Source organism: Zosterops lateralis (genome assembly GCF_965231275.1).
Source record: "Zosterops lateralis genome assembly, chromosome: W".
In the NCBI taxonomy this organism is placed as follows: Eukaryota; Metazoa; Chordata; class Aves; order Passeriformes; family Zosteropidae; genus Zosterops; species Zosterops lateralis.
This window is the reverse complement of record NC_139801.1, coordinates 17,345,163-17,370,642: the sequence shown is the minus strand read 5'-3', so window position 1 is coordinate 17,370,642 and position 25,480 is coordinate 17,345,163. Positions and strand designations below refer to the sequence as shown.

General features: G+C 43.5%; 1 pseudogene across 1 annotated transcript in view; it reads right to left on the bottom strand.

Annotated features, from left to right (window-relative positions):
* The window catches only part of LOC310922235 (sodium/hydrogen exchanger 2-like), a 37,230-nt pseudogene extending 17,296 nt beyond the window's left edge, over window positions 1–19,934 (bottom strand). The window contains exons 1-6 of the transcript in view: window positions 19,679–19,934; window positions 18,159–18,258; window positions 17,455–17,814; window positions 16,454–16,704; window positions 13,059–13,276; window positions 8,389–8,584 (exon numbers count right to left, since the gene is read on the bottom strand). The product of the transcript in view is annotated as a sodium/hydrogen exchanger 2-like (transcript). The remainder of the gene's footprint in view (window positions 1–8,388; window positions 8,585–13,058; window positions 13,277–16,453; window positions 16,705–17,454; window positions 17,815–18,158; window positions 18,259–19,678) is intronic.
* Window positions 19,935–25,480: the final 5,546 nt, after the last annotated feature.

Below are 25,480 nucleotides of genomic sequence, written 5' to 3'. Positions count from 1 at the left end.
GTCAAAATAGATAGTGCTGAGATAATGTAGCTAGGACTTCCCTTTTGCTAACAGAAGCCAGACTGAAAGAACTGATAATCCTTGGAAGGAACCGATCAATCAGAGGAGCTGTCAAACTAGGGCTTCTGCATCCTGAATAATCAATAGACCCCATGAATACAATACAATCATAAATCAAACAGTCCTGGGAAAAACAGGATTTAGCTGTCACAAACACTAAAGGTTAAAAAGTCAGAGCTGAGGAAGACAATCTTACTTCATCATTTTGGGACCCCACCCCATTAAAAAGACCACCGACCCATTTCAAAGAACAAACTACGCATGCTTGGTGGCTTTTTGGGCTAATTACCATACGAAGCGGGGAATGGGAGGTATCAGAGCTATGAATATGCATTTGTAGTTTGTGTATTCAATACTTCTGTAGATAAAAGGCCCTGTGATGATCTGTAAATTGCGCGTGTGTTTCTGGGAGCTATCCCGCACGCTGCCCGGCGTCGTAATAAACATACACTTTCTAACTTTAAACTGTTAGAGAGTCTTTGTCCGTCATAGTTGGATATTGGTATTAGATCAATGTCCATAGTTTTTTAATAAATCATTTTGGCGAGCCAGCCAGGAGAACTGCTCTTTCTGGCCGTGGGGCCGGTGGGGTCTAGGACCCCTCAGGGCGCCCACCCGGAGTTTTCGGGGTGAGGGCTCCTAAGACCTTATCGTCCACCCGGGGAAAGACCGGAACCTCCTGGAACTACGGACAAAAGGTATGTTTAAAAAAATGTATTGAATGAAGGTACCTTTGAATAGAGGCGGCTTATAAGTCATAAGAGACGTCTTATGCAAAGCAGAGGCCTGGGTTTTGGAATCTCCGAGGAGTATTGTTGTTGTGTTGTTGTGTTCCAGGTAGAGCTGGTCACTTGTTGGCTGCATTCCAGGGGAGGAAAGCAGCAGCAGCATAGAGATGCTGTATTGGGGGCGTAGTGGCTCCATGTTTGGTTTGTCCAGGTAAAGCTGGTCACTTGTTGGCTGCATTCCAGGGAGGGAAAGCAGCAGCAGCATAGAGATGCTGGTATTGGGGCGTAGTGGCTCCAATTTTGGTTTGTCCAGGTAAAGCTGGTCACTGTGGGCTGCATTCAAGGGGGAAAGCAGCGGCAGCACAGAGCTATTGATATCGGGAGCGTAGTGGCTCCATCCATGGTTTAAAGGTGCACTTTGGTAAATTCATAATCTGAGAGGCTAGCCTGAATTTTTAAGGTGAACAGGGTCCCGTTTTGAGTTGCGGTCGCGAACGCTGGATGTGTGTGTATTCGTGTCTGTTTGGGTTTTCTTTGTGATTGAGTGACCGTATGTGTGTGAATTGTGAAAGTTTGTGTTGTAAGTGTTTTTGTTTTTAAGTTTGTGTTGTAAGTGTTTTTGTTTTTAAGAGATTTTAAAACCCCCGCCGATCCGCGGAAGGATATCTCTGCTGAAAAGCAGAGGAATTCGGGGGGGGGATGTGCTTGGGCCGTGACTGGAGGGTGTCACAGAGAGCGCTGTAATTTCTGACCGCATAACTGATAGTGTGATTTTAATCAGTGTGCTGTTCAATAGAAAAACATCTGTGGGTGAATAGGCTGTTTGTTGTTTATAAGAAAAAAAAAAAAAAAAAAAAAAGTTTTGGGTGTTTTTTTGTGACATATCACAGTGATCAGGCAGGAATCTGGGTTGTCCCGGTAACCGGCAGGGAGCCGGGATTTGTCGCCTCCGGCTGTATCTTTGAAATTCTGAAAAGCCTGATGTGTTTGTTTTAACTATTGTTTGTTTGTAGAATACAGTTTTAATTGTAAAAAGAGCCAAAACTGCCTGACCGAGAAACCCCCCCGCTTTTTCCTCAGTGCAAAAATTTGTGGAGTGTTTTTGAACCCATTGTTTTGTGAGCCTAAAAAAATTGCTATCCCATAAACAGGTTTTGGTGAAGGGGGACAGTGTATAAGAAGTTGATTGCAAATTTTCTTCAATTGTTAACTTTTTGTTTTAAGCACAAGAATTGGAAAGCTGGTTCAAAGAGTTCCCCTGCCCAGAGATGGAATTTCAGAAACCCTAAAAATTAATAACCAGTAATTTGAATTATGTGTCTGGGTAATCGCGTGGGTTTTTCTTTTAAATAAAAAAAAAATTTTCCTTTTTTATGTAAACACAAATTCTTTCTTCAACAGCTGGTGCTTCGAGCCTTGTTTTAAAGAATACATATTGCTAACTTTTTGTTTTAAGAATAGAAGGAACAAGAATTGAAAAGCTGGTTCAAAAAGTTCCCCTGCCCAGAAACGGAATTTCAGAAACCCTAAAAATTAATAACCAGTAATTTGGATTAAGTGTCTAGGCAATTGTATGGGGTTTTTCTTTTAAGTACCTCTGATGGAGAGTGATTTAGAGATTTGGGAAAAGGGTTGCTAAGAAAATGAAGTTTGTAATCAAGCAGCATTTACCAGATCCCAATTGTTGCTTGATGCCATAACAGAAAAAAAAAAAAAAGAAATAAAATTCTTGATAAGACACCGGGGCAATAAAACCCTAACACCTGTAACCAGTAACTATGTAATAATAAAAGAAGCGGCTGGCCAACCTAAAAAAGGCTTACATTTACAAACCATTGAAGTTTAAATTGGGGAAACAATAGAGAATCCATCGATTTTTATATGCCTAATGCTCCATCTGCACTTTTGGGCAGAAATCTGCTAAAGCAGCTGGAGGCAAAAGTAATATTTAAAAATAGAAAAATTATTTTGGAGGTAAAGAATGTAAAACTGTTAAGTTTAATGAAAAAAAAAAAGAAAAAAAAGAAAAAAAAATAATAATAATAAAAAAAGAAAATAGATTAGGTGTTTCCTGGAGTGTAGGCTCCTGACATGCTGGCAGGGCAAAGAACTGAAGGAGTGTCAGTTTAATTTCAACACTCCTATCGTGCCAGTAAAGAAGCCTGACAAGTCATAACTTAGCTGTTGACAAGATAACTGAAGGCTTGTATTCAGTAGTTGCTAACCCTTATATCTTAACTCATTTACTGTTTTAGATGTGCAGATGCTTTCTTTTGCCTCCCTCTCCATAAAGCCAGCCAGAAAATCTTTTCATTTGAGTCCTTTGAAGTGGTCCTTGCACAGGAGAACCTCAAAGTGGAAGATATTTGGGGAGCAGCTTGCAAACAATTGCTCCAGTATGCAGAAGACCTCCTAATAGCTACCCAGGTCCAGAGAACATGAGTGGACCGGACGGTAAGCCTCCTAAACTTTTTGGGCTTGCAGATCCCAGAAGAAAGCCCAGCTGATGAGGCAAATAGTCATTTACCTGGGTTAAAAAAGCTCCAGCCCTGGGACTTCCAGACGTGAGTACACGGCTCCTAAAGGATGGCCAGAGTGCCTCAGAATTCACTCTAGGCCAGAAGATGCCTGTGCTAGTGTCCCATACAATGTCTGCAGTCCTTGAAGAAAAGGAGGACATTAGATCTCCCCACAGAGATTCCTAACAAGACGATGTTAAGATTGTGGTAACTAACATTGTGAACCCAGCTTCCTTCCTCAGCGGGAGTATAGGAGAACCAGTGATCCACGACCGCCTGGAGACCATCGAAACCACCTACTCCAGTCACCTGGATCTGAAGGACACTCCGGTTGAGAATGCTGAAACCTGGGTTACTGACAGAAGCAGCTACGTTGTCAATGGAAAGAGGCATGCTGGGTATGCAGTTACCATCAGCAGAGAGGTAATAGAGTCTGGACCATTGCCCACCAACACCTCTGCACAGAAGGCTGGACATTTACTCGAGGTATGCCTTTGAGGTAGTCCTTGCACACGGAGTCATTTGGAAAAAAAAATCCTAAAGCTGCTAGATGTTGTGTAGCTACTTGAGAGGATGGCACGGATCGCATCAAAAAGTGAGCTCTAATTAGAAGAATATGCTGGCGGACAGAGAGGCAAAAGACGCAGCTAAAGGTGAGGTACCCGATGAGACAATTGAGGTAGCACTTATCCCAGATGGAAAAAATTTTCAATTAAAGGTAAGCCAGTATATAATATAAAGGGTAAGAAACTTATTAAAGCAGAAAAAGCAAATTATAATCAGGAAGGGTGGGCCATGACAGAGAAAAAGAAGCTTGTAGTACCATCCTATTTGTTATGGCCATTAGTGTAAAGAGAACATGGGAAAACACACTGGGGAATAGACATCTTGTATAATTATTTGAAAGAAAGAATTGTGGCCAGAAAGTTACAAGGTACAGTGATACAGGTAACCCGTCAGTGTAGTCTTTGCCTCCAAACTAATTCCAAAAATACACCAAAGCCTAAAATGGGACAAATTGGGAAAGGCTGTGGACCTGGGCAACAATAACAAATTGATTTTACAGAGCTGCCCAGGAAGGGGGGATACCGTTACCTATTGGTGTTAACTGATACCTTTTCAGGATGGCCAGAAGCCTTGTCTACTAGAACGGCTAAAGCCTGAGAAGTAACCAAAGCACGGTTGCAAAAGTACTGGGGGTAGAGTTCCAGCCACCATATCCCCAGATAAAGGAAATATGTGGCTGGAGCTCAAAACAAAAATTAGACAACCTAGAAATTAAGTCTTTTGCAGAAAAGTTCTTGGAACCACAGTGAGAAGGAGCATTCCAGATGCTTCTTACTACTTTCACTGCAATCAAGATCAAAGAACAGAAGGCCTGGATCCATCACTCCCGAGTGAAGAAAGCTCCAAAAGGAATCTGGAAGATCACACCAGGCGAAGATGAACTAAAAGACCACCGTGAAACTCACTCGGAACCACAAATAGATGGACTAATAGTTATTATAGACACTATGTGGAAAGTTGTAATTATTGCTGTAATAAGCTTAACCATAACAAGGGTCAATGCAATACTGCATAGGTACAATGTGACTGAGATAAACAGGTGCCAAAGAAAAGCTTATGATGCTTACTCTTGTAAGGCTTTAAATAAGATGCTAAGGGTTATGGGAAGGAAATGTCCTCCATTTAGACTCAAAATAGAGGGGTGTGCAATAAAAGAGTACCTGTAATAGAAAGGCTGTGATCCCCAGGTGTCATCTAGAGATCTCTCACTGGGGTGCTAGAAACAGGGTTAGGAGTATTTCACCTATAATCCTGTGACTAGTACAGTGACAGCCTTTGTTTTAACTATACATGCCAATAGTCCCCTAAAGATTAAATCATGAGGGAACTGTATTGTACCCTTCTGAACACCGAATGTGAGCACAAGAAATTGAAAGAAAATAGCAAACTGTTAATCTAGAGCCCTGTACTGCAAGAAGAAACTTCACTGGTGTATACAGGGCAAGGTTGTGTCTGTCCAAAGACAGCATGCTGCATTACCCAATTCAATTTGTGTGTTTGCAATTTTGTTAGAATTAAGGGATGTAATTTTTCCTATCAGGCTCCTGTAAAATACTGCCTGTACCCATAGGAACATCCCAGATTGAAAGAAAACTGTAACACAGAAATCATCAAAGGAGTATTTAAGAGGCTTGAGGAACATTTATCCCATCATTAGTGAGATGTGCCTTTTGGGTGGTCTCCAACAGCAACTGGTATACTAAATGCCTTAGTCCACCCTATAGTTGTGTTGCTTATTTTGGTTAGTATAAGTTTAGTTTTATCTGTTGCGATGCTTGTTTGGAATTGGAGGATGCTACGACGAATAGCAGCCTTAACCTCATTATCAAAAGCGTATGGCTTGGTCTTAAGAGACACTAGCTGTACAGATTGGATTGATGAGGAAGACACTTTTGAGTAAAAGAATTTACTCACTTTAAAAGGAGAAGTGGGGAAAATGAGGCATAGATTTAGAAGAATTAAAGACTGTAGTCAAAATAGATAGTGCTGAGATAATGTAGCTAGGACTTCCCTTTTGCTAACAGAAGCCAGACTGAAAGAACTGATAATCCTTGGAAGGAACCGATCAATCAGAGGAGCTGTCAAACTAGGGCTTCTGCATCCTGAATAATCAATAGACCCCATGAATACAATACAATCATAAATCAAACAGTCCTGGGAAAAACAGGATTTAGCTGTCACAAACACTAAAGGTTAAAAAGTCAGAGCTGAGGAAGACAATCTTACTTCATCATTTTGGGACCCCACCCCATTAAAAAGACCACCGACCCATTTCAAAGAACAAACTACGCATGCTTGGTGGCTTTTTGGGCTAATTACCATACGAAGCGGGGAATGGGAGGTATCAGAGCTATGAATATGCATTTGTAGTTTGTGTATTCAATACTTCTGTAGATAAAAGGCCCTGTGATGATCTGTAAATTGCGCGTGTGTTTCTGGGAGCTATCCCGCACGCTGCCCGGCGTCGTAATAAACATACACTTTCTAACTTTAAACTGTTAGAGAGTCTTTGTCCGTCATAGTTGGATATTGGTATTAGATCAATGTCCATAGTTTTTTAATAAATCAGATCTCCCTGGAGAACTTCCTGGTCTACATGGAACATATCCAGCCTGCTTGGAAGCACTGAGGGCTTGACAACAGCTCAGTCAACTTCCTCAAAATTATTAACCAGGCTTGTTGTGGGAAGAGCCTTATGTAACCGGGTTAGGAAGGTCAAAAGAGGATTTTCCTGGCTTGTGGAATGCACTGATAGAGCCACGGGCGGCCGAGCCTAACTGCTCACGGGGTTGTCATTCCTCTATGGCACGAGGGTTTCCAGCCAGCAGGGGCAGGATTTCCAAGGGAATCATAGGATATGGAAGGTTTGAGCTCTGACAAGATGATTTGCTGGCCCAAACCAGCTTAAAAGGGCCCAAATCACCTCTGCCTTGGTTTCTGACCTATTTTAACACAGATACTCCCCATCAAGTCTATATTGAGATCACTGTGAATGTAAAGAAAACATTTTGCATAAAACAAGAACAAAAATGTCCACTATGCACAGAAGTTGTTTCACGGCCAATATTTCTCTTGCCCTTTCCACACACAGTGACCATGAAAGACGCTGGGATGGTAAAAATAATCTCTCCCCAATAACACATCCATCGATGTGTCTGGCAGCAGCACCACAAACTTGATTTGTAAACCCAGGTTCTTGAAGGTTGTGTTACATTTACCCACCTTTTCTGTGCTGAGCTCCAGCAATATCTTTCTGCCTCAGGTTTTAAGTATTTTTCCTGTTTTTTTCCTCCCCCTGTTCTCGTGGTGGCCCCGGCTCTGCAGGTCCCTGGAGCCCCAGCACAGCCCCTCTGCAGACACAATGTTCCCGTGAATGGCTGAAGGTCAGGGGGTCTCCCCGGTGACATGGGGACCCTGTTTAACTCTCACCCTTTTGCACGGGGATGACATCACCAGCTGAGCTTTGAGGTTGCACAAAAGCCCTTTTCCCAGCCCCGGGTAGGATTTCCCAAAGCCTGGAGCTGCTGCCTTTAAACAACCTTTGTGTGAGGCTCAAGACCGGCTCTGCGTGAGCAGACGTGCCTGGGGACCGAGGCTTTTCAATTTCTCACCCACATTTGCATCTTAAAACTTGTCAAGCTCCACCTAAGCACATCCCTACCCCCAGCCTGGCCCCTGCTCTCTCCTTTCAGGCTGAAGCTGTGCCCACCCCCACTGCCCTGCAGCTCCCAGCTCCGATCCCATTGGCACAAGACATTCTGATCCCTCCTCCACCACTTTTCCAGCTCAGGACGAGGATTTAGGTGGACGTGGGGAAGCAAAACCAACCCCAACCCTCCACATTGTCCAAGTGCTCAACACCCACCTGAGGGGTTCAGTCAGGAAAAGCAGAAGGAATTTGCTCTGAGGGTGATGCCACCATGAGCCACCATCTCCCAAAGGCCCAGAAACTCCTCTGCTCCCTCTGTCCAAGGGCAAGAGGAGGGTGGCTCCTGGTCAGCAGCTCCACATTGACCTCATGTCCTTGACCAGGAGCTCGCAGGGAGTTTTTCTACGTGAGTCTTTCCCAAACCTCCCCATCCCACTCACTTCAGTCCTGTGGAGACCCACTCTACTTTTTGGGATAAACAGCAGGTGGACATTGGCCTTGCTCACTTCAACACCAGACAACCCCAATTTTTCCACCACATCCTCCTTCAAATGTGGCTGTGTTTGCCAGATGAACTAAAAGCTGTATTTTAGAGAAGCCCTTAGAGACTTGCTGGTGGTCAGAGAAGAGCAGGGAGACATCCAAGACCCTCATCCCACAGAAAGCTGCAGGAATGGTTTTACCACTAGATGTCACAGCAATGCTGAGAGCTGCTGCTCCTCCCGAGCCCTGGAACACCACAATTCCTTAAAACTCTGTGTTAGAGCACTAGAATTTACAGCCCCAGCCGTGAGGGAGAGGAACCCTCTTCATTAGACTCCCGGAGGGGACCTAATCCCAAATCTGTGCCCGATACTGGTTTTACCTGTATGAACACAGTGAAGAGGATGACAACAGTTGTTGCTGCAATGAAGAGTTTTTCCTGCAGAAGTCAGGCATCAAGAAAACCAAAGATAAGCAAATGGCCCCTCAGAGCCCCCCATAGCCAATGATGAACTGGTCCTTACTGGTGATGATGTTCATGTGAAATCTGTTCACAAAGAAAGTCAGCACAAGAACCCCTGAAAAGCAGGAAAGTAGATTGAGGCACATCAATCAAACAGAACAATTAGAGAAAACTCATGATCTTACATTTTCCAGTAAAACATCATGGAATTTGTAAACACAAACTACAAGGAACTAGCCAGGACACAAGGGAGTGTATTCCCAATAGGCCACTGGAGAATTTTTCTTCCAGTCTGATCCAACAGGTTGAAATTTGCTTTGTCTAGATAAAACTTAATCCCCAACATATTTCTAATTTGAGGGACTACAAATATTGTCTGGCTACAGTCCTGAAATATTGATTTATTCTAATTGATGTTAACAAATGACTGAATTGCTGAGTGTCCTGGGTTGTAGTGTAGGATGTATTTATTCTATCACCATCTTTATGAACTGTTAAACCAAGTGAGGCAGTGTTCTAGTGTTCCCAAGCCCCCTGCCTTTGGGCTGTCTTCTGCTAATGGCCCATCAACGCCTGGCCCATGACTCACAGGTAACTCCCTCCAGGAGGTATCTCTGTTTAATGGGCCATCAAGGACCCACTTCACAACTCATCATCTCATTGTGAGATGCTCCGCCCATGGGGAGGAGCCAAGCATTCCCACCTGGATTTAATCTGGGATTTGGGACAGTACAAGCAGCCCTTACCTACTGGATTCCCAGAGGACCAGAGCTACCAGACCTTTCTACAGGATCACTGCTTCAGGAAGACCACCTCATCTGGACTGCTTCCACCATCCTGCTCAGGTTGTATTCTGACTCTGCCAGTGGTCCTTTGTGTTACTGCATTTATTTTTATTTTATTTTTACTTTTTAACCTTTCTTCTTATTAAATTGTATTTCTGACTTGGAGCCTCTCACTCGTTTTGCTTTTAAACCACGACACTGAGGTTACAAATTCTTTTGAGGCAAATCATCAGCAACAACTTAGCCACAAATTGCCCTCCTATTTGCCAAAGTATCCAAGCAGTATCTTGGATAAGTAGCTGCATTCCACCTGTGTTAAGGTTATTTCTTTCCCTCAGATTTATGCTGTACAAATTGAAGGCCATGTGAAGTGACACAGCAATTGCTGTGATTTACAGCCATTTGCAAATGCACAGAGAGATGCAGAAAGGTACAAAAAGTCAGGCCTTATATCAGTCGGCTGTGATTTTAATACCAATGGATGTGATAAACATCCTATTTCCCAAAGATTAACCGCCATTTTGAGAACTGATGACACCACCTGTCACTGACTTTTGTTAGGAATTAGCTGGAACCACAGCACTGTTGCTTTTCTAGAGGGTGTTTGTAAAATAAATAAAACCAGTGCATTTATTATATACATATCAAACATCTTCCCACACACTTCCAGCTAAAAATAGCTGAGCTTTGACTGTACATTGGAGGAGTTTGAAAAAAACAAAAAGCTAGGAATGTTTGGAAATAGGGAACTCAGTTAACTGAACCTTGTGACACCTTCCCCATCTCTGAAGCTCTGCAGAACTGGTGCCCAGACCAGCAGATGGAGAGCACTTAGGTGTCAAGGTTCTTTGCAACTTAAAAAATAAATAAAACAAAACCTCCCTCAGATCACATCCACCCCTACTCTACAGCTCAGGCAGTGCTGGTGATTTAAAGGAACAAAATTTACTTGAGCTGATATCCTGGCCTTTGTCTTAATTTAATCCTTCCTCATAAATTATTATTAGCATTCCCTAAACTAATTCAAGGCTAGTTTGCTCCAAGAGATGACATACAATTAATCATTCTGAGCAGAATGTATTTTCTCCTGCAGATACCTTGGGAAAGAACAGGAGGAAATCTCCCCAGGGCTTGGATATCAGCAGAGCCCCAGTGTCGCAATCAGGACATGAAAGAACGACACTCACCCGTCAGGTTGAGAAGTGAGGAGAGAAAGAAGAAGTTTATTATGATTTGGAGTTTAAATAGGGTTTGGAATTTGATCAAGGATTGGGGGATGAGAGGAACACCCCTCTGACCCCAGTGGTCAACTCAGAAGTCCATCAATTTGTCCTTCCCCCTAGAAAGAATGCATGTTTACCATACATGTCTTTGTTTATTTTACAATTCATGAGAAACTCCAGTAGAAATAGGAAAACAATCAGAAGGCTGAAAAATCAGGGCAACACCCCAGTGCTGCCATGCAAGGGCTCTATTTTCCTTTTTAGATGATCTTCCTCATACCAAAGGAATTCCCCAGATTTCCGCAGAATCATTTCTCTAATATTTAAAGCACTGAGAGTGTTCTATGAAGGACTGGGGTACAGTTTACACACCAATCCCTGCATTGCCCACCTAAAAATCCCCAATTCCTGTGAGGAAATGTGGGGCCACTTCCCTTTTCTGGATCAGTGCCTCAAGCACCTCCAGAATCCTAGAATCCAAGAATTGTAAAGATTGGAAAAGCCCTCCAAGATTATCAAGTCCAACCATTCCTCCAGCACTGCCAAGGCCACCACTAACCCATGTCCCCAAGTGCCACACCCACATGTTTTCTGAACACTTCCAGGGCTGTTGTCTCCCCCACTGCCCTGGGCAGGCCATTCCAATGTTTGGCAACCCATTCCATGAAGAATTTTTTCCTACTATCCAATTATTAATTAACTGTTAAATATTTAATTATTATCTATTAATTATTAATTATTCCAGAGCTGCTGGATGGTTCTGAGTAGGCCAAGGTTTGATCTCAACCACCATCTCCAAGGCAGGAGTTTCCCAGTCTGGCTTGGTGCAGCCCCTTCCCAGTTCTCACCCTCCCAGCTCCCTGACAGCTTCCCAGGAAGGTGCTGCAGGACAGGAACACCCTGTTCAGGACCACTCAGACAATTTCCAGCCCTGGTTTGTGTGTTCTTATTTAATTCCAGGGAGATTTTGACTGGAAAATGGTGGCTGCAGCCTGAGCCCTTCCCTAGTAATGTGCTGCATAATTTACGCTGCTCTCAGAAGGGCTGTGCTTACTGAGGATTTTTGGGATGCTTTTGCAGCATTGTTACATTTTTATGACTTGCAATGAAGAATTTTTGAACTAAAAAAAAAAAAAAACAAACTCACTGAGAACTCCTTTTATCTGAGTAAATAATTTAAGAGAAACCACTTAATGGTAATAAAACACTTGAATATACAAAAAACTGACTAATGAGCACATTTCCAAGTATGGTGCACAGTTATTAAAACAAACTTTGGCATGTCCTAACAGCTAATAAACCCCATTCTGCTCTGCCTTGCTAATCATGGCTTAACCTATTTAAACAATTTCTTGAAGTGTCTGTCAAATTCGAGTTCACTGCTTGACTCACTGGTTTGTAAACATAAATCCTGTTGAATGATTTTAAGCTCTTGGATTCTTTACCAAAAATGCATGCTGTTATTTTCACAAATATTGTTAATATATAAAAATACCCATAACTGAGGCACTCTGCACTCATTAGGTGCCAAACACTGTAAGAGAAATGGAGGTCCAGCCTCTCCCAACATGGAATCAGCACAAGATGCAGCTGAGGAGAATGGAAACACAACACATCTATTACTTCTGGTCATTTTCAATGCATGAAAATGGGATCCAAGGGAATTCTGGAACCAGGACTTAGGTTTTCATGGTAATTGTGGCTAAAGAAACTGCAGAGATCAGTTATAAGGAGAGTGTTTTCCTGCCTTGCTCCTCATTATCACCAAGCCTTGGTCTCTTCATTGTTGTGAGGTTGGTCACACACCCTGACAGGTTTTCCAGGGATGCTGTAGACTCTCCATGCATGGAGATAACCAAAAGCCATCTGGACACAGTCTTGCCTGCCTGACCCTGCTTGGGCAGGGTGTTGGACCAGATGATCTCCACAGGCCCCTGCCAACCTCAGTGATTCCCCAATTCTGCCACTCTCAACCCTGATCTGAAATTCTGGAGTAGGAGCATCCTCGCAGTTTAGGTCCCAAATCTTGTCTATTTAGGACAGCTACTGGAATGTTCTTCCAGTTTCCCAGTGAAGGATGCTGCTGTACACAATCTTGTTATGAATTAAATCCCTTAAACTGCCACAATTCATAATATGGGGTCAGAGGATTTTCATGGATCTCTCACCCCAAGGTATATACCTACAGATTCCCTCCTGTTGGGAGAATACCAAGGGACTAAAAAACACTGAAATGGAAGAGGAGATTGTGACAATGAAGGAGGGTAAAGGAAGATCATGGCAAAAAAGAGACATTGATTAAATAGATCTCATGAAAGATTCTATCCAGCACCAGAGAGTGCACAGAGCAGGGAACTACAGCAAAATGCAAGATTTGGAATTGAGTAAGATGGAGGAGCAGGAAGCATTGACTGGGATGTCCCAGTCTAGTCCTTGCATTCTCATCTGAAATAATTGCACTGCAGAGTGAGCAGGAAAGGATGATGGAGAGGCAGAGCACCCTCTCATCTAATGGAATCTTGTTACTAACTCCCATAAACAATAACATAAATTAAAAGTCAAGATCTACAATTTCCCCTACCAAGTGCCCTCCAAATGAGACAGAAAATAACTGTGAAGCAGATGTAGGGCCAGTTCCACTTGTAGTTTTCCCCGATGGTGGAAGCCCCGAGGAAGATGAAGATGAGAGTGTCACTCACACTGCTCCACATCTTCATGAAGTATTTGACTGTGGTGTGGGACTTGAGGGAGATGTTGGCCTCCACGTAACGCTTCATGCCCATGGCACAGGAAATGATGCTGAGGAAGTGAAAAATAAACAATGGAAAAGAAACAATATGATTTTCTCCTTTGAGACAGAAAATCAACACATCAGTTATGAAAAAAGTGGGTTTCATCAATTCTTGGATGTTTCCAGACATTTCACTGAGGGCTGGTTCACTTCCTACATCAGGCCAAGAGTATCGGGACCACTAGGACAATACAATACTTTATAGGTTGCCCAAACTGTCCAAATCTGGATTTTAACAGATGAACAATTCATCACCTGTTGCATTTTATCAAAGCAGAAAGCAACACCTCCAACTTACACCCAGCTCTTCCCATCCCCACACACCGTTTCCAGTTCTTTAACTTTGCCAAACTCTGACCTTGCAATTGCCTGGCAATTTTTTATGGATAATTGGTTCTTCAAGTTCCAGGGAACATGGCATTAGCATAATTCATCAGCTTTTCAAATCAATACATTTTCAGGCCAGCAATCCTAGGAGGTCAAAACAATGAGCACTCAAAGTGCTGAAGTTCCATTTTTTATATTTTGATCTGGACTAAAACATTTTTGTTCTAAATATTGCAGCAGGAATAGAAAAAGGGCTTTAAATTTCCAAGATCTGACTTCCAGTGCTGTTCGGTAAGGCTATCCATATTTTTATTGCACCAAAAACCACTTCCACAGGGAACATCACGATGTTGGATCACAGAAAAGCCAACAGAAAGCAGATCTTTGGCTTGTCCCTGGAATGACCCTGGAATGGGTGTGACCTGGTCACACCTGCTGTGACCAGGACAGGTAAATGACGCAAACAAAGGTGTTGAGAGAGATGGTGGCTCACCCAGAACTATCAACTAAGTGCTGCTCAGAGAACTGCCAGGCAATTACTGCTTTGCACTGAAAATACCCTGTTTAACCCCAGAATTTCACTAATATTTCATATTATTTTGAAGACACAAACATTTGGGTCTGTTTGAATTTAAAACTGGGCTTTAGGGAGAGGATTTGTGGCAAAAGCAGAGGATAGGGAAGGTCAGAATTGGGAAAGTCACAATGTTTTTGCTGAGGAGTGGGATCCTCTGTTATCCAGCAGCAGGAGACCAAGATTCAAGTTCCTTTCTCACCAAATGTTTGAGTTCACATCTTTCATCTCCTAAGAAAATGCACCAGTACATAAAAATATTCTATATACAGGTCTGGTTTGATTTATCCTTTTTAGGTCTGACTTGCTTTGCCAGAAAGAGCAACAGGGACTGAACCACAGACTGAAAAAAATAATAAATTCTTCAGCTTCTGTGTCTGTCTCAAAAAATAATGGGGAATATAGTTACAGTTGAAAACTAAGAAATCCACGTATTTACGGGCAAGTAACTTCCAGAACTGTGGTTTGGGAATGATTATTGGAGAACGGACATGGGATCATAGCAGGGTCACAGAAAGGGAATAAACTTGTCTTGTCCTGGCTAAAGATGGACATTGCCACCAAGGCAAGGGGCAGGGAAAAAAAAAAGAGCATAAGAAAGGAAAAAATCAAACTAAAACCCATTTGCAGAACAGTTTCACAGACTGAGCTGTATTCAGATATTTTTATATTTTTTGGACTATGTAGAATTGATTTTTTTGGCAATCAAACTATTTTTCAAAGAAACAAACTGCCAAAAGCTGCTTCTTATGATACAGTACTCCCTGGCCACAACAGAATGAATTGTTTGAACTCCAGATGTATAAGAGGGGCATTTATAATTTGGCAATTAGAAGGGCACAATGCAGGAATCAGCTGCCTTTGCCATTGTTTTGCTTTAGAAAAAAATGCATTATTCCAAAGAACAGCAAATGGGTTCCATAATGGGTACAGCAGATTGTGATTGATAGGTGACACCATCAGGATTGAATGTTTTCTGCTCCACAACGATTATGCAGCATATTTATTTCACTGTTCTGTCTTGCACTCCTATAAATAGGCTTTTCCTACCTATTCCCAGAGCTGGAATTGTTTTCAGTAACATTCAAATATTGCTCCTATTAACCAGATGAGGAAACAAAATCTGCAAGATGCAGGAATACTTTATATCCAAAGCAACATCATTAGTTTTAAAATATATCTCCCAGATACTTCTGTGCTGAGCTGGGAGCCCACTTCATTATTTTATTTTCTTTTTATCTTCATTCTCATGAGCTGCACAGTTGTTCATACCACAGCCACTGATGCAGGGTAGGTGCATTTTGATGTCTTTGGGGGAATATTAAATGGTTGTGATCCTCAGCACCATCTGACTCTGGGTAGGAGAACCACACTCAATAGATACCAGCCCACAGAATCCAGGAGGGCTGAATCCCTCTGTTTTTCCTCTCTCTCTGCTTTCCAAGGTGAGATTTTGGTGAACATTGGAGTCTTTCTGGCTATTTTTGTCTCAGCATCTGCTCTGACAGTGAGATGTCTGATGAGGTAAGCACAAAGCTTAATTAGTCTCTTAAATCTGAAGGATCCGGCCCAAAATTACTCATTTTATTGAAAGATCCACCCAGTTAAAAGAAAATTAAACTAACTGAATGATCTCTGACAGCTTTGGCTGAAATTGGCCAGCAGATTCCCAATGTTACTGGAAACAGAGGTGTTGGTTGACACCTGAGGCCAGACATGAGCTGTGTCTGAGCTTCTGGAGCCAAGTCAGAATCTCCAAAGCAGAGGTTTCCACTAGAATCCTCTACTCCCAAATAGCAGGAATATTTCAGGCTTCAGTTCCCATCCCATCACTCGCCACTCTGTCATGCCAAGGGCTGCCAGGCAGGACATGCAGATGGGGAAGGGGATGTGAGAACAGATGTGCTACAAACCAAGACCAAACCCTTCCAAGGAGCTGACTAAATCCTCCTTGTAACTCTTCCCATGTTGGTTTTGACTGGGCCATGTGGAAAATAACAAAATAAGCTAAGAAACTTCTGGCTCTGCAAAACCTACCAGACATCTCACTGTTGGAACATCCAGCCTTTCCAAACAAAAACCATGGACCTCAAACAAACATTCCTCAATAACCTACATAAATCCACCATCAGCCATTGATGTGCAATTTGGGAAACAGAGTGACACTTGGAGAGGACTCTGCTCCTTGCCATACACAGATTTCCAAATTTTAAAATGTTTTTGGGAATTTTTCAGTGGATATAGGCAGGAAGTCTTCCCGGAGAGAGGAGCTGCCGGGCCTCACGCCACAATCCCAGAGAGGTGGAACATCTCTGCAGTGAGGTAGGACAGGTGGCTGTACAGGAACACAAAGAGGGGCTCAGTGACACAGATGTCCTTGGTGAAGCGTGTGGTGAAGGTGGCGGTGAACCCAAAACTCAGCCCCACTAAAACTCCTCCCAGCCCAATCACGAAGAATTTTCCAACTCCAGCAAAAACATCTACGCTTTTGATGGTCGACATCTCACAGAAAGAGCGGAAGAGCTTGTAGAGCACCTTGGGGGGGAAAGGAAAGAGGGAAACAGCTGTTAACTGGATGTTCACCAGACATGGTCACGACACCAAATACACTGCTGGGATTTCTGCCAGTGCAGCATCACGTCCTGCCCAGGAGGTCTGGCTCCCAGCAGGGGACTGCTGTGGTCCTCATGGACATTTCTGTCCCCAGACATGGAATCAAAGAGAAACCTGAAAACTTCTAAGTTCACCTGAATGCTGCCCAGGACCCCAGGCCAGAGAATTGGACCAGGAGCCCTCTGCTAGAAGGGGTTGTTGATGCCTTTTCCCTCAAAAAAAAAAAAAAAAAAAAAAAAAAAAAAAAAAAAAAAAATCACAGAATCATTGAGGTTGGAAAACCATCCCAAAATCATCACGTCCAACTGTTAACCCAGCACTGCCATGTTTACCAGTAAACCATGTCCCCAAGTCCCACATCCACATGTTTTTTAAACACTTCCAGGTGTGGTGACTCCACCACTTCCCTGGGCAGCCTTTTCCATGAAGAAATTTTCCATGATAGCCTATCTAAACCTCCCCTGGTGACACTTGAAACCATTTCCTCTCATCCTGTCACTTGTTCCCTGGGAGTAAAGATCAACTCCCACCTGGCTACAACCTCATTTCAAGGAGCTATAGAGGGAAATAAAGTCTTACCTGAGCTTCCTTTTCTGCAGGCTGAGATCTCCCATCCCATCACTTAGCACCATCCTCTGCATGTTAAATACCCCAGTTCAGGCTGGTCTTTACCACGGTCACGGCATCGTTGAGAGCAATTCCCCAAAAACCGGGATGTGCAGCTTCTCGTTGATGTGGATCTCCTCGAAGATGGCCAGCATGGCTATGGGGTCCAAGGCGGCCATGAGGCTGCTGAGCAGGAGGTTGTGCAGCAGGGACACATCCTGCAGCTGGAAGGCTTTCACCTGGCAGATCCCATACAGGGAAAAGCCAATCCCAAACACGTTCCAGATGGTCCCCACCACCAAATGGAGCAGGATGGTGCCAATGTTCTCAAAAAAGGGGCAGCTGGGCATGAAGTAGCTGGTGTCCAGCACGATGGGGGGCAGGAGGTAGAGGAAAAAGATATCACTGTCCATCATTGGTGGTGACCTATTGATGCCCCTGACTTTCTTGCTTTCGAGTGTTTGAACCTTTGCAGCAGCTTTCTCACGCTGCTTCATGTAAACAATATTGTATTCTTAGAATTTATCTGTATGTTTTGCATAGTTGTTCTCTGAGAGAGAATTTGACTGATGGTCATAATGACCAATGGAGTCAGGAGGTTGTAACCTTCTTGGGCCAATCTGGGCCCTTTGTAAAAAGTGTATATAAGTAGAATTGGAGTCAGATAATAAAGAGCCTTCCATGTTTGACCCTGCTGCTGCCTGCTGTCCTCTGTGAGGGTCCACACCCACATCGCAACTTGTTACCCCTCAGAGTGCAGGGGTAACAACCTATCATTTAATCCATAGATGATTCCCCCTGTGTTGAGTCCCACAAATATCAACAAACAGCTTTCAGGAGCAACAAAAGGCAGCTTGTAGAGATGGAACCCTGGAGGGCACAGAGAGATAAAATTGGTGTTATCTCACCAGCCCAAACCCTCAGAAGGTCCCCACACTCCCACTGTCAGCAGGTTACAACTTGGAGTAGCACAAATAAATTCACACAGTGAGGGTGAAGTTGTTCAGAAATTGGTTAGAAAATCTAAAAATTACTGAAAATACCAAACTTTCTCAAATTACTGTCTGTTCAGACCTCATTTTACCATAGCATAAGGTTAGAGAGATATATTGAGGTAATAAACAAAAAGTAATAATCTGCATAAATAAAACAGTATTTGGAACTATTAATTATGTAATCTAGACAGCAGTCCATCTTCAGCACTAACAGAAATAGCAACTTCTAATTTTAAACACAATACAGATTCTATACATTAAAATAAAATTAAAAAAAATTCACAGAAAGCCTTCCAATTAATTATAAAAAGGTCCACTTTTAATAGTATTTATTCATTAGCATTTAAAGCTAAAAAGCTAAAAAATGTCCAATCAAGCTGGTCTTGTGCAATGCCCAAGACTAGAACAACCACCACAAGTACAAGGTGAATTATTAAAAGAAAAATCATTGAAACAAACCTAATTAGAATAAGAATAGTAATTTTTAAAAATCTCTGATCATTATTATGTCTTCATGCATGTGACTAGAATTAGGGTCTCATTATGTAACATGAAATTAATCAGACAAAAAGACCCTTTTCCATCTGAAAAAATCTGATCAAACCCAATCTTAGAGACTTCTCCATTCTGAGGAAAAGAAATACAAGAAAAAATGCTGTAAAATTACTTTTATAGCAGTAATTTAACAGAATTGAAGACAATTCCTGGAGAAAAATATTTATATATAATTTTCACTTTCCTGTGCCCAGTTTTTCAGAGGAAAATATAAAAAGATCAGATACTTTGTATAACTTAAAACTTTCTTAGATGACCTTGCACAGACCATCAATCACAGAAATTTTATTTTAGGCTGTGCAACACCCTGGACATGGATGGAATTATTCCTTTGGCCAGACACAGGGCACTTTTAGAAGAATAAGGAATCTTAATTTTAAAATTAAGATGTCACTGGACCACCTGCACAGAGTGTGGCTGGCAAGGAAATCAAGATAGACACACACCTTGGTATGTCCTGCAGTTAAATCAAATTCCTCCTCCTGGAAACCCAGTATTTTTCCTCCTAACAGCAACAGCACTCCCAGGTGTGAATTTCTAGATGGAAAACCACCATTTCCAACCTAAAATGCAACTTGTTTTCCACCTCTGCAGTGTCTCTGGCACACAGTGTGCAAATTCCAAGGGTTTGGCATGTTACTTCAGGCTCCAAACCAGAGAGGAGGTTTAGCAAAGGCCATCCCTGCCCACACCACCCCCAGAGATTCCCTGTCCCTCCTCATCCTCTCAGGAGGCCTTACCTATTTTGACCAAGGATGCCAGCATGATCCAGAGCGTGATTTCAAAGGGGACCTGGGCATGCTGATAATCCAGAGAGAAGAACATGTGCTCTGAGGAGTCGTTACCCTGGGCTTCCTCGGCAGCCCAGCTGATGTTCTCCAGGATCGTGCCCTCCAGCAGCAGCTCCTGCAGGACTCCCATCCAGGGGGCTTGGAGGATGCAGGAGAGCCAAGACCCAGCCAGGACAGCTGCAGCTCTGTGTCCCTGGCTCTCCATATCCCTGGAAGCCGCAGCTGCTCTCGCTGCGGTGGGTGAGTGGTTGGAAGCGCTGCTGGAGACACCAGCGCTCATGGGGGTGGCTGCAAAGGGAGTAGCAAATGCTCAACCTCAGGCTGGCTTCTCTCCCTGGCCCATCAGTTTCCAGCTGGGAGATCCCACTGTAGAGTGGTGCTTTTTGGTGCCACGTGCCCAAATAGGAGCTCCTCCTGTGGATGCTTCATTGAGGAAATGCCTCATGTGCCCTCAGACCAATGGTACAACTCACATTTTAGTCCCAACTCTTGATGTGTTTTGGCTCCCAGTTCCTCATAAACCTCTCTTGGAGGGATAAAAAAATAACCTTCACTGCTGTTAGAACAGACAGACTTGACAGAATAGGTCCCATAAAAAAAACCCATCCATAAACAGCTCCATCTCATGGGGGCTTCCCTGGATTTCTGCAGTGCCCACACGAAGAACACAACACAAACATTACAGGAAATCAGTTTTCATTTGGAAAAACAAGCAAATCACTCAGTTTGTTGGGCTAAATACAGAGCTGCAGGAATGGAGGGCACTTATGGGGACAAATAAGGCTCTACAACTGCTTAAAGCTTCCTATAAAAAAGATTAACAGGAAAAGTTCTCTTCATCTATCTTGAAAACATCAAAAACTGAGTTGCTCAGAATAGTTGGAAAATGGAAAAATAAAGGTAGTTGCAGCAGTGTATAAAATTTTAATAAAACAGTGGAAAAAATGTATTGGTGTTGCAGTGTGCATTTTGGGTTTTCTAAAGTTCTGTATGGTTTTTGTTATTAAGTTTCTGTAAATAGTTCATCCCTACCATCCCCCTTTCCCAAATCCCTGTATTTTTCCCTTACAATAGGCCTCTCCCAGTCCATTGTAATTCTTCCCTGATAAGACCCATTGACACACCCTAGTGCTTGAGTGCTCTGGCAAAAGCTGGTGACTCAGCCAGGCTTCAGGTTTTCCCACTCCCCTTTCACCCCTAAATGGCCATGCCAATGCCCCCTGTTCCTAAGTCACTCCTCTTCATTTCCAAAGGTAACGCCCCCTGTATTTAAGGGCAGGTAAGCCCTAGAAATCTATACTTGCACCTTGGCCTCGGCCTGAATAAAACCTTCCTGGTCCCCAAGTGTAAGTCCACTCCTTCTTCTAGCTGGGAACGCGTCTCTGTCTGGGATCTGGACTCACAGATAAAACTCGTTTATATGGTTATCTGAAGAGCAGGCTGGCCGGAGAACAGCTCGGAAGAAACCATATATTGGGTCAATTTCCTCCATTGTGAAGCTTCATTTAGGTTGATGACATTTCAAGAAGCACAAATTTAGCCCAAAGAACACTGGTAATTAAAATCTGGGCCCCGGGGCTGTTGCCAGACAGATCAATGGCCTATTTGTTCCCTTCAGCCACCTAAGTGACACCAAAATCGAGTGCCAGTGACAGACTGGTGACCCACTTCTGAGCTGTGGGGGCCCAGGACACAGATCCTGGGCCTCAGCACCATGTGAGCTTCCTGTTCCTCATCCCATTTGTAAAGCAAGAGGAGGATACATTTTGGAAGACAGGAGGGATGTAGTGATACTCTCAAGGAGAGACTTCTTTCTGCTTTACCAGGGTTCATTTGAATTTCATAGAATCAGACAATGGTTTGGGCTGGAAGGGACCTTAAAGCTCATCTCATTCCAACCCCCTATCCATGGAACACCTCCCACTATCCCAGGTTGCTCCAAGCTCCATCCTTTGGACACTTCCAGGGCAGCCACAGCTTCTCTGGAAAACCTGGTCCAGGGCCACACCACCCTCACAGGGAGGAATTTCTTCCTAACATCAAACAAGAAATCACTCATTACTCTGAAGAAGGGAGAACAGTGCTCTTAACAGCAATTAAGAAGTAATTAAGAAATAATTATTTAGCCAGAGGAAGACCAATGGAAGCAGCTCTGAGCCTGGGCTCACATCCCAAGCCATATTTTCCTCTTTCTTTTGAAATATTGGGTGTTAAAGTTATGGGTTTGAGGACTTGTTCCATTTGGCAGCATGGAAAAGGAGTTCTGCCAACCTCCCATTCCCCTCCATTCCCAAATGATCCATTTTGTCTTTTGTTATTCTCGTGGAAAAAAAGCAAAAAAGTTAATGCTCACCTACACTTCCCTTAGGCCAAAAATTTAACATTTGCATCTTGGAGGGGGAAAAAGCCTTTAATTGGGAGTTCAACAGCATCCTGGAAACTGTTTTTGTGTGTAGAATCTATAGTTATTTAATAATGGAACCAGAAAAACGAAAAGAGCTGGGACAGAATTTGAGGAAGGTCAACGGGGAGGATAATTTTAAAATATGCTCAGTTTTTCAAAGAAAGCTAGCTTATAAAATCATTAAGGTTGGAAAAGACCTCTAAGACCACCACGTTCATTATATATTATCTATGAATAAGCCAAAAGCCAAAGACAAAATGTTTTTCCAAAGTTCTATGATGACAGAATTCATGCTGTTATAAATGATTAGAAGCCAATCCAAAATAAAAGAATTTATTTAGCAATCTTCCAAGATCAATTTAAAGTGCCACAATAAAATCAGACAACATTGATCGAATGCCGAGTGGACAGGGTAACAGCAGCAAAGGTGCCATCCAACCTTGCCCATGAATGCTGGGTCTTGGCATACAGCTTTTATACAGTTTTTCTGTCTGGAGGCTAAGTCTATTGAAAGTCCGAATATTCATGTATTTCTTTATTCCCAAGTAAGGTTTTGAAAGGGTTTCCCTGTCAGTATGAAAGACATCCCAAGAATCTTCCCGGACCCTTCCTTTGGGGTGATAATTTGATCATCCTCCGGATCCTCCACCAAGATTGATATCAGGTCTTGAGAAGCTGTGAAGTGGAAGTCCATCCTTGATGAATGGGCCATCTCCAGTCCAGTCCTGTCATTTCTGTTGCAAATTTTGTGGTTTCACAGCTGCACAATGGGTTTTGGAATCTCGGAGACGCCCTCGAGTAGCTTTTAATAGTCCAAGCTTTTAATACAATATTTTATACACGAATTTATACACTACAGCTATCACAATGCTGTTCCTCTGGTAATGGCTACTGATATTATTGATCCACTTTTTCACGTGAGCACCATTTGATCCGATGTTTATGGACAGGCTTTCATTTTTTCCCTAATGTAATGCTCTTTCCTACCTTTTTCATTCTCCAGGCTGGATTTTGATCCCCATAATTGTGCTGATGGGCATCTTGCTCCTGGTGGAATGAGGAAGACTGGGAGAAGAACAGTTATTGTGGGATATGATACCAGTGACCAAAATTCAGGCTCCTGCAATAAAAACATGACATTTCTTCAGGTTTTTCCCTGGGGAACATCTACCTCCTGACCATGACCCCACAAGTACCATGGTGGATTATCCCTGAGGGAGCTCTTGGCTTTCCCTAGGGAAAGCCTTCAGTGCTCTATGCTGATCTCTGGGACAGAGATTTGGGAGCACCCAGGAGATGTATTAGTGGTAGTACCTTTTTTTGTTGTTTTTTGGCCCTTTTTAGAAGTAAACCTTTTTTTTTTTCTTTTTTTTTTCAGTTTACCTTAAAAAGCTCCAAGCCACTCATCCCACTTCCCCTTCTGGGAAGGATTCCACCCGCAGCTATTGTGGGCAGCAGGAACAGGAAACCCTGGAATACTCCAAGCCACCATGTGGGGTCTGTCAGCACATCACAGGCCACAGGGACACTGAAAAGTAACTTGGTGCTGCAGGTTGATTTAATTTTTTTATGGGGTTTTCATTTGCTTTTGAGTCAGTTTTGGAGGGATTGGGAAACACAGAGGAGCTGCTGTCCTTGACTTTCTGCTGTGTCACAGCTACAAAATGTTCTGATAACAAATTGTCCTGCAGACCTGCACAAACCATTTTCCGCCTTCTCTGTTGTCCTTAAGCCCCTGCTGGCCAGAGCTGGATGGGAATTTCAGGGAGCTGGGCCTTCTGAGTGTGTTCTACTCCTCAAACACCTTCTTCCAACCCCCAAAACAGACCTGCGAGCACAAGGCTTTGGTCTTTCCAGAAGGGACAACATTGCAAAGTTTAGTCATGGAAGATTTACTAAAGGATTTATTAAAATTATCTCAAAACCAATTTTATCTTCCTCACACAAAGTTTGGCAAAGGAGACAGGACTGTGACAAGATTAGGTTTTATGATGGATGGGGAATGTCCATAGAGGAATCTGCCCTGTGAACCAGAGAAAGGAGATGGGACTCAACAGTGAGGTGCTAGAGGTGCTTATCCTGTCACAGGTTAATAGGTTTGGGTGGGAAGGGACCTTAAAGACCATCCAGTGCCACCCCCTGCCATGGGCAGGGACACCTTCCACTAGCCCAGGTTGCTCCAAGCCCTGTCCAACATGGCCTTGGACACTTCCAGGGATCCAGGGGCAGTCACAGCTTCTCTGGGCAACCTGTGCCAGGGCCTCCCCACCCTCAGAGCCTGGAATTCCTTCCCAATATCCCATCTCACTCTGCCCTCTAGCATGGGAACCCATTCCCCCTTGTTCTGTCACTCTGGGCCCTCGTCCTTGTCCGTCTCCAGCTCTCTTGGAGTCCCTTCAGGCACTGGAAGGGGCTCTAAGCTCTCTCTGGAGCCTTTTCCAGAACCCCCCCACCTCTCCCAGCCTGGCTCCGTAAGTGTTGATATTCCCAGAGAGTTCCACGGAGCCCAGAGCCCATATTTCAGCTTTACCCAACCAGAGCTACATTTAGGAAAGATGCTGTTCCCACTTACCCTCAAGGAGGAGCAGCAGTGGTGGGCCACAGAAAACCCTTGCGAGTCTCAGCTCTTCTTCTGGGGCTGGTTTTAGTTCCAGGTTCTCAGGGTCCTGCAGTTTCCCTTCTCCAGGGGAAGCTCCTCGCTCACCTTTCTTTCAGAAACACCACCAAATAAAGCCCCAGGAAAAGTGGTGAGATGCCACATTGTTCCCATGGCATTGCAGTTTAAAAGGTTGTAAAAATAGCAACAAACTTTCTCCTCCAAAGAGAGCCCCAAACAAGCATCCTGAGGAAAACAAAGCCTTGATGGACATCGACCACACAAGATTCCCAACACATTTTGTGCAAGTGTTGGGGGTTAGGTTTGCTCCTTTTTTACTCTAAAGAATTTTTTCCCCATAAGTTACTAAGGAGACTGTGTTGAGTACTTAAGGGTACTTGACCAAAACAAAGAGGTGGCCAAAGCTCGGAGGGGGAGATAACGCAAGTTTGGGGGCAGGTAAAGGACAGAGCTGGAGGCAGCTTCAGTCGCTGTTTTTTTCGGCGTTCAGGACAGAGAACGGCTTGAGCTGCTGCTTGCTTCGGGAAGAGTTCACTGTGCCGGAGGGGTCCAGTCCTGGGAGGTCTGCCATCATCTTCTCGCCTGCCCTGGAATTCTGAGTTTCTCCGCCTGCCCTGCTGGAGCTGGGCCAGCCCTGCCCCGCCATCGCGGCTTCTTCGGCGCTGCTCTTTTTGCTACAGTGTGACCCTGCACCCCTCTGCCCTGCCAGGACACCCTGCCATTCCAGTCA